This window comes from Cupressus sempervirens, chromosome 3 (genome assembly GCF_028749045.1).
Source record: "Cupressus sempervirens isolate cs-2001-9-10 chromosome 3, ASM2874904v1, whole genome shotgun sequence".
Lineage (NCBI taxonomy): Eukaryota > Viridiplantae > Streptophyta > Pinopsida > Cupressales > Cupressaceae > Cupressus > Cupressus sempervirens.
This window is the reverse complement of record NC_143120.1, coordinates 238142232-238152591: the sequence shown is the minus strand read 5'-3', so window position 1 is coordinate 238152591 and position 10360 is coordinate 238142232. Positions and strand designations below refer to the sequence as shown.

The 10360-nt window shown below is 30.9% G+C and overlaps 1 pseudogene; it reads right to left on the bottom strand.

Annotated features, from left to right (window-relative positions):
- Nucleotides 1–416: 416 nt before the first annotated feature.
- On the bottom strand, nucleotides 417–1199 carry LOC149565742 (LOB domain-containing protein 23 pseudogene; annotated as a pseudogene).
- Nucleotides 1200–10360: the final 9161 nt, after the last annotated feature.

Here is a 10360-nt window from a genome sequence, read left to right as displayed (position 1 = left end):
GCGAGTTGTTTAAAGTTTTTTTTGATGAATATTTGTTGATTCTGCTTTTGGCTATGGGTGATCTTGTATCCCCAACCTTTTATTATGAATTGTAACTAGTATATTATTTATTAATAAAATAGAATTATTCATCAATATATATGTATGTATGTATGTATCCCATCCCTAAATTTTACTATAAACTAAATTAAGGTTTCTATGAGAACTTAACTTTCTCTATCCTCTTCACGTCAAGAACTCTTTTAAATCTTCTTAATTTATTTGTAATTAATAATGATATAGATGAAGATCACAGACCTTAAAATTCCACAGATCACAAACCATTAACCGACAAATTCAAGGCCTTGGCCCTACAAGGCACTTATTGGAGTATTACAAGTAACTGATATGATTTGTAAACTAATGTAATTTTTTTATTAAGGGAAGATGATGTCTTCCCATCCAAGCAGATCCAGATCGTTCTGCAAAACTATTATCTCATCATCATTCTTAACTTCTAATTCATGGGGGACACCAAACGTATTTTCTGTTTCGCGACCATTGTATAATCCACTCGCAAAAGACACAAAATTAGCCTGTGCGTTCAAGAGATCTGCTTGTGTTGTTGCCAGTTGTGATCGCAGGTTTAATATTTGCTTCTGCAGTCGACAAATGGCACCAGTGCAGCCATAGATTGGATCAACCACTCTCGCACTCGCTTCATATACCAAACTTTCTACAACATCTCCTCTTTTCTCTACTGGAATGTCCTGCAATAATACCCCGAAAAAACCAACAGATTCAATCATGGTTCTAAAGTTTTCTTATAGAGAATGCTACTATTTTCGTTTCATATGAGAACTAATCAAAGCAAAATAAATCTAATATATGTCTGATAAAACTGAGAATTAATAAAATTAATTTGAGTGTACTTTCAATTTTATAAGAAGTGTCGATTTATTTAAAACAAATGAAACCATATTCTGCTTTGGAAAACAAAACAAATCAAATATAATTCAGCAAACCCTAAAACAGCATTTGCACTTTACCTGAAGGATTTTGGCAATCCGACTCGCTCCAAATAATCTATTCACCAGGAAAAACTTGTGAGTATCGTTTGGTGGGAAATAAGGAGCCAGCATGCATTTATCTCCACATTTTCTTCGTTGAAACTTACAGGCACCGCAAGGATATACTCTCTCTTGCTCTTTTCTTTCCATCTGACTTAATTTGGAGAACAAACAACTTATGAAATGTTTCCAAAACAAAAAGATCAGAGTCCTATGAATATTTAAGGAATGGACAGTAGATCAATTTCTGTCAGAGACACGGATGCGTTGATTATATAGAGCTGCTATGTATTCACCGATCATTCTGAAATATTATGTAATGTATTCACCGATCATTGTGTAATGTGAAGATCATGTCTAAATGTACTCTCCCACTTTTAAAACTTTTGTTCATGCACCAGCACTTATTATACTAATTTGTACATATCTTGAAATAGAAGCTATATAAGAATAGTTGAACATTGATAAAATTACAGTAGACAATGACTGCCAACCCACATTTTCAACAATTGTTTCTTAAAATTGAACTTCTAAAATTTTGAATATAACGTGTTTCCAAAATGTGTTCGTGGGCTTCGCACATTGTTTAGAATGCAATGGATGGTATCTTGTATTCATTTGCCTATGTCTCGGTGGCAGTTTCAAATAGTTGATTATAATTTTTTTGAGTTATAATATTCTATTGTCAGACAATAGTGGATTTCGTGTTGATATAATTCTATTTTTAAGGTTTTATTATATAATTTTGCGCTAGAGATTTCTATGAAGGAGTTGTCATGTGATTTCTATGTTTCTATTTATACTATATTGTTTATATTTAAATTCATGATGTTAATGAATTTATTAAGACTAAGGAACAGTATAGCACTTTTTTAGATTATTACTTTTGTTAAGAATTTGATTCTAAAAGAATATATTTACTTTAAATTTTTTATTTTTGTTAAAAGAAAATTATAATTTTTATTATTATAGTCTGTTATAGATAGATAGATAATTCCATTTTATATAGAGAGATATGAAAGCAAGGGATCAACATAATAAAACTTTAGACCAAATATTAACTATTACATTGGCTATATATTTTTAATTATTTTTTATTGAATTTTCTTTAAAAACTTATCACATTTTAGTTGTAGAAAACAAGGCAACTTTTTTATCAAACTAAGTGTCTTTTATAAAATTTTAACTTAAAGGGACAAATAGTCATTCCTCTACTAAAAGTAAAACTAGTAAGAAATGTAAATAAAAAGTGCAATAAGTAACTGTACAATTTTATCAACATTCATCACACATCACATATTCTATCTACAAAACATCAATCTTCTAAGACCCATAAACATATGTACTTGGGTTTCTTTATTTTTGTGTTTCTATGTTTATTCTATACATTGTTCATTGGATACGTTCAAAAAAAGATTGTGTGACTAGAGGTAACATAGAAACAACATGTAGTATTATATGTAAGCTTATTAAAATAAGAGAACACTTGCTTACCTAACCATGCATTAGTACCTTAAACCACCCTTTCACCCCCCTCTTAGCGAATTAAGAAATTAGATTTATTTCAAAATTACCTTCAAGATATTTTACATAAATGCCATAAAATTTCCTAACAAAGCCATATTATCTCTAAAAAATAAATGAAGACAACTTTTAGGAAGGATAAACTATGCTACATTTAACACTTTGATTTGGGCTATTATTGAGAATAACATAGAAATTCTATGTAACTTTCTTTCATGGAGACCCCAAAAAAGTTAAAAACTATCAATTGTTTGTACCAAAAAATTGTTTAGTGTGTTAAATGTTTGTAAAAGTATAAGATACGTAACATTTTTTTTTTGTTCTGAATAAGTTTAAGCTTGTAAATGTGCTTCTTCTGATAAATTTTTCTACATCTTTAAAGCTACATTTCTCATGTATTCTTTATAGTGAAAATAATCTGAAGTTTCCTATAAATTACATTAAAAAAAAATTAGGCAAAAGTCATTCATAATCTTATCACTCTAACAAAATATTTATCTTGAAAGTTAATTGATAATAGAACTCATATGATTAATAACTAATAAATTTGCTTTAATTTTTCATTATATTATTCTTTTATCGCATTTACAATTACATTAGATTTGTAATATCTAAAAAATAAATTAAAACAACAAACAAACTGCATAATGTAGTAAGCGCTCCCCATGTGTTTGCAGCGAGCAAAGGTTGGTTTTGCATATGGGTGTTTACGTCATACGTATGTTTGGTTAAGCAGTCTTCTCGGTCACCATTTCACATTACCAAGTTTTCTTTATAGTCGTTAATTTTAGTCAAAACTTATTGAACAAATTCACACATATAGTTCTCCTCCAATGGAAATATTACAACTCAATATTTTGTATTTGCACATTTTAGGAAAAATAAAAACAGATAACAAACGTACCAGCTTTAGGAAACAAGTGAAAAGATTGAATATTCTATATTATTTTTGTTCAAATCTATTAAAATTTTTGTTTGAACCTTTTTAACAAACATTTAAACAATAATAACAAGTGTCATGTAATAGCATGTATTTACTATAAGTTAATTTAATAAATAGAAAATAGTGAGAATCTTTTGAATATATTTTAAGTTATAAGGAATAGAGATTATGTGTAATTATTTTTCAAAATATCATGTAAAAGTGGTAATAATTATAATTTGACTAGTAAAATTCAATTCATCTTATAAATATTCTTTTATCAAAACAATTATATGTTTTTAATATTTTATTTGAAATTATTATTGTCATTTTCTAATTATGTTTATAAAGTTGATTACTAAAAGTGGTAATTAGATAGATTGATTATGAGGAAAGTTTACATAAAAATAAAAATAAAATTTTAATTTTTTAAAATTTTAAAATTTATCATTCAAACTACTTATATATTTAAATATTTTTAAAATGCAATTTTTTAATATAAAAATAGTTATAATTAATAATAACTTATTTACATTGGTTGAAGTAGAAAAAAAAAATCACTAGTTAGATGGAAGTGATTGCAATAGTACATTGCTGACAAATATAATAAGAACCAACTCATGTAAAGAGCACAAAGTTGTTTCCTTTATTTTACAATTTTGAATTCAAATTTTAGTTAGAATTTTAAATAAAGTCGGTTTGTCTATAAACCTTCTATTTGCACCTACTGCTTAAGAGCTCCCAAAAATTAACAATATTTAGATAATGTTGCTTAGATTTGAGAAGAACTTTTGGAGAATAAAATCTCCAACTAGCTCCTAATGTGAAATACAAAAAATAGTCATGTGAATTAATTTTCTAGTAGGTGAATTTGAAATTTGTGGGAGAAAGTTTTGTGGACAACAAATAGGAAAAAGAGAACTATAATTTTATTCTAAATATTCGGCCAAAGTGTAAGCAACAACATAAATAAGTTTTCAGACTTTGTTTCATGTGATTGAAAGAATTTTATAACTACATGTGAGTGTTTTCCTTGTTGAATAGTGATTCTGGAGGCTTTTTAAGCTTTATGTGTCAACTCTAAGAAGTTTTGGGAAGTTTGCATGCAAACCTAGATTATTGCAAGTTAGATTTCTACTTAGGAGTTGAAATTATTAGATTTATTTTTTAATTTTCTAAAATTAATTTTTATGTTTGTAATAATTTTTTTTTCAGATTTAATACAAAATACAAAATAATGTTGCGTGCCTCAAGTCAATTATTTTGGTTACTTCATTTGATTTTTTAGTATGGTCTAGATTCTGAGTGCTTGCAAAAATTAGAGTTGCAATCCTATGTTTTAGGGATTTAAATTTCTTTGCATGGCATCAAAGTTTTTTGGCCCTCAATCCTTGTGAATTTTCATATTTGTTTGTCCTAGTGTTGATCTTTTTGTGTAGGAGTCATTGTTAGAGATAAACGAAAGAGTTAGCGGTAGCCACCATCTCTTAATGGACTAAACCATGATGTTTGAGAAAATAATATGAAAACTATCATCACAAATAATTTTTGGGATCTTGTGGTCAACAAATTTGTGGATGTAACAAACAAATCCAATTCTGAACCTTGCGAAAAATCAGTAGACTCATTTGGAGGAGTCAAGAATTAAAGATACTAAAGCATTAAGCTTAAATGAAAGAAACTTTACAAAGGTGATTTTTCCTTAATGTTGGTATTTGACTATTCCAAGGAAACTTGATATATCATTCTTATAAGTTTTAGTAGATCTAATCAAGTCTATGTAGTGAAGCTAAAAAATCTTCAAGAAGATTTTAAGAATACTCTCATGGAGGAAAATGAGTACATTTTAGAACTCATCTCAAGATTCTTTAGTTTAATTAACTACTCAACGATAGATGGAGAAAACATGATGGAGCATAGATTAGTAGAGAAAATAAAGATAAGTGTTCCCAAAAGACTTGATATAATTGTGATTACCTTTGAAGTGGAAAATTATCTATGTACAATAATTGTGGATGAGTTAATTGGTTATCACCATACCCTTGAGAAGTACCTTAGTAGGTCTTAAATATCTTGCTAAGAAAATTATTTGAAAGCTAAATCCAATTCAAAAGGTAAGGGTAGAAGAATAAGCAGCTCCATGCGAGGCTTTAAATGTATGTGTCTTGGTGACATTAGGGAAAAAAATGTTGGATGTGATAAATTCAGATGAAAAGATATCAATAAAGGTGTAAGAATCTCTCTAAATAACTCTAGAGGAAAGAAGAATAAAAACTCAAACAAGATCAACATTGAATGTTATTATTACCATTAATTTTGGCATTTTCCAATTGAGTGCTATAAAAAACAATTGGATCAGTCATGGGAGGGTGCAAATGTAGCTAAGATGAATTTGGATGAGGTAAATAAGAAAATGTGAATCAACTCAAATTATATTTTCCTCATGATTTATTATTGTGGATACTTATTTTAACGTTGTGAGATCCTTTTGAAAACCTAGTGCTTATATGGTTTTGGGAGCCCATGAAAACCCTTTAGTCATCTCTTTTGGTTGGGCTCTTCTTATTGTTGCATGTATATTTTATTATGTTATTATTTTACTAGTGAATATTAGGATTATAGGATCCTTGAAAAGATCTTTCTTTCTCTAAGGTTTTGTCTACTTAGTCAAATCTATGATATTCTATAACTAATCTTATGGGAACCTTGAAAAACCCAATTAGACTTAAACCTAATATTTCAACCAATGTTACATAGGATGATATATTTCTATGTTGTGACTTCTTTGTTGGGGGTTAGATATATATCTAAAATATCTCATTTTATGGATTTGTTTAGTTCTACCAAGTTTTAAACCCCTCTAAAGATCTATTTGTAATTGGGTGTCAAGTCCCTTTGAAACTTATTTTCTTTAATAAAGAAAGGGAACTTTTCAAACACTCACAAGAAGAAATTTTATCTATCACTTTCAAAATATCTTCTCTCTATATTTCTTCTTACATAGATTATCCTTGCTAGATCTATCAATTTTAGTCATGTGAATTCTTCTAAGATGTCATCAGTAAGACAAGTTGCAGGAAACATCTAGGACATAGAAGTCAAATACATGATTTATTTACATAGGCTAATGTAGGCCTAGAAAAATAATAGTAGAGTTGCCTCAACATAATAGATATTGTTTAGGAAAAAAAATGATTTTTTTTTTGTAAAATTCACTCACGTAGAAAATTTTCTCGTCTCTTTATGTTTGTATAATTCGTGGTGAATTGGAGATTGGAGGCAAGAAAATTATCAAAGATTCATACAAAGAGATATATGAATAATTCACATTTTTTGTCTATTAAAATAAGCCTACCAAACTTAGTGGTGGATAATATCTCATTTGAGTGTGCTCATGCTTTGGTAGGCTAATTTGAAGCCTTTCATCCATCTATTGAGATGGTCAAAAAATGGTGCTCTATAAGATGGAAACTCAAAGGGATGACAATGCTTCCATGTTGTTAGGGGGTCTCCTTTTGTTCATCTTTTCATTTGAGTAGGATAAATATACCATTTTGGTAGGATCTTTGCACTTTGGTAAACATATTCTAACTCTAGATAAATAGAAAATTGATTTTAACCCATCTATGAAACTTCCCTATATGGCCCTAATTTGGATTTGTCTCTAAGGGCTTCCTCTAGATTTTTTGGATGATAAGGTCTTCAAATGGATTGAGAATTCATTTGGAAACTTCATTAAAACTAATTATGTTACTTGTAGCAAGTCTAGACTAGTCTATGAAAGATTTTGTGTGAATGTGGCTATCAATAAATCCCTCCCTACTATCGTGGTGTTAAAATCCCAGCGGAGAGATTGGTCATAGAAAATTTCTTATGAGAATGAATCATTTTTTGGCCTGAACTATGTTGCCTATGGTCATATCATCACTAACTTTCCTAGGACTCAAGATAGCAATAATGACCAGAAGAGAAAAGAGAAGGTGACACCTATGGTCTTTTTTGCTAAGAAAGAATGCTCAAATACTTCCCCTACTAACCAAAAGGTAGTTATAGATTCTATGGAGAAAGAGAAACATATTAAGGAAATGGAGAGATCAAGGATTGAGGATTATTCCTTTTCTAAGGACCTCACTAAACTAGTCTCATCTATAGAGAAGGTGGTGATGAAGAATCATAGTGGTATTATGGAAGAAGGGGAAGTCCCCAAAGAGGGATTGGAGGTTACTATGGGGTCACCCCAACAACCTTGGCAGTGAAAACACCCATGATGATTGTGACCTTGGGGGGGTAGGATGAGGGGTCTTTTATCATAGGTACTAAAAGTGGATCTCAACTATGGAGTTTAGGTCCTACATAGGTTGTGGAAGCTCCTAAGGATTCTTAGAGAAAAGGTTCATATCCCATCTACAAGGAGTGAGGTTGGTGGGTTCTCTTGGGGTGATTAAATTTTAGGCTCCATGACGGTCTCTCTCCCAATTTGTCTTGTTGATGTCTCCCTAATTCATTAGGATTTGGAGTACATGTTGACTTTTTTCAACCCATGGAGGACCTAGACATGAAATAGAGTATAGTATAGAGGAAGAATAGGGGAATATTAAAGAGAATGTTGATTTTAATTCTAAGATTAGAAGACCCATGAAGAAGGGTATGAGGCTAAAAGATAATACTACAAACATTGCTCAAGGTACCCAACTTATGTTGGAAGACACTTGGGGATGTAGAAAATAAAGTTCATCTCCTAGAATGTTAGAGGGCTCCATAGGCAAAAGAAATAATATCCTATTAAAAAGAGTATTTTAGAGCATAAATTGTATATTATCACTATTTAGGAAGTTAAAATGTCTATTAGGAATTTTGAATAGCTTTTGTATTATATCTAGCCTGGTGCAAGTTTTTCTCATAGTGAGGTGACTAGTACCTTGGGAGGCATTGCAATTATTTGGGATCCTAACAAGATCTTAGGTAGAACAATTTTCTCCAAACCTCATTTTTTGTTGTTGAGTTTGTGGAAAAGAATATCATTTGGATGATAGTCAACTTTTAAGCTCCTAATATGAGGGCTAGAAGACTCCAAGTTTGGGAGGAAAATTCTCATATTATTGGAGCAAGTAATACCATAAATTTTATATGTGTGAGGGACTTCAATGCCCATTATATCCTTCAGAGAAGATGGGGGGCCTCAAGGAATACTCTAATAGCATTTATGATTTAAATGAATTCCTTAGGTGAAATGACCTTTTGGACATTAATCTTCAAGGCTCTACCTTCACTTGGTCCAAAAATAGGTCTATTAGTAACCTCATCTAGGTGAGATTAGATAGAGTTCTGATTTATATTGGCTGAGATATTATCCCTCTTTCCTCCCTTGGTGTTATTCCTAGGACTATTTCTATTTACTCAATTATCTTGTTCAACTAGGCTAAACATAACCTGTGAGGCTTCAAACCTTTTAGATATGAGATTATGTGGCACTCTCACCAATAGTTTGGGTGGTGTACCAAGAAATGGTGGAATACTCATATCAAAGGAACCACCATGTTAAGGATTATTAATAAACTATAAATTATTAGAAGAGAAGTGTGTAGATGGAAGAAGTCAACTTTTGGGGATATTTTTAAACAATAGAAAGATATTGAGAAAAACAATTTGAGGAATGTTAGGTTTTTCTTGCTAATGGGGAGATGTTTCAGGATGTAATTCTAGAGGAGAGATAGATCAAAAAGATATGGAAGGATATTGTTATGAAGGAGGTAATATTCTGGAAGTAAAGATCACATATCCAGTAACTAAGGGAGATACAAATATTTCCTTCTTTTATAAGTCTTCTTCTATACACACAAAATACGAACACAATTAAAATTTTTTTGTGTGATTAGGATCAAGAGCTTGCGGAGAATATGGGCATGTACCACTAGGCTTACAAGTATTTCCATGATATCTACAATTAGATTTTGCCTCCTTGGGATGTTCATAAAAGTGAAGATCTGAGAATTTTCACTCCAGTTGTGGATAGAGGAATGAAAGATGACATGGTGAGGAGGGTTTTGATTTAGGAGGAGAAAGAATTCATCTTCTCTATGGGTGCATATAAGACCCCAAGCCCTAAAAGTTTCTCACCTGCATTTTTCAAGGAGTTCTAGGAGATCATCAAATATGACCTCACCCATGTTGATTGAAATTTAATATATCAAGAAAGATTCATCACAAAAATTGAATAGACAAACATTTCGCTTATCCCAGAGGTTGGTGAACTCGCAAAGACAAGTGATTTTAGGCCCATCCTGGCCTCTGTAATATGGTGTAAAAAATCCTATTTAAGATTTTGGTGAATAGACTGAAATCCCTTCTTGAAAAATTTATTAGTTCTTCCCAAAATGATTTTTTCCTAGGATCACATATATTAGATGTGGCTATTTCATCCCATGAAGTTAAGTATTCAGTGGAAAGGAGAAAGAACCAAGGTACGGCCATGAAACTTGATATTTCCAAAGCCTATGCCAAAGTGAGATGTTATTTTTTCTTTGAAATCCTATGTCAACTTGATTTTGGGGAGAGATTGATCTCTCATATTTAGGAGGCTATGAATTAGGGCCAATTTTTTGTCCTCCTGAATAGAACCCCATGGAAACTCTTTAAGACTATGAGAGGAGTGAATCAAGGGGACCCCCTCTCCCTATATTTTTTAATCATTTTGGTGGAAGTGCTTGGAATAAATGTCTTGTCTATAGTGGATCAAGGTCAGATAAAGGGTATTATATTGCCAACCACTCTCCACCTAGTGACAATTCAGTAGTTTATGGATGACATAGTTCCCTATGGGATAGTATACATCCCTAAAGCTAGATAATAGAAGAAGTTTCTAGAG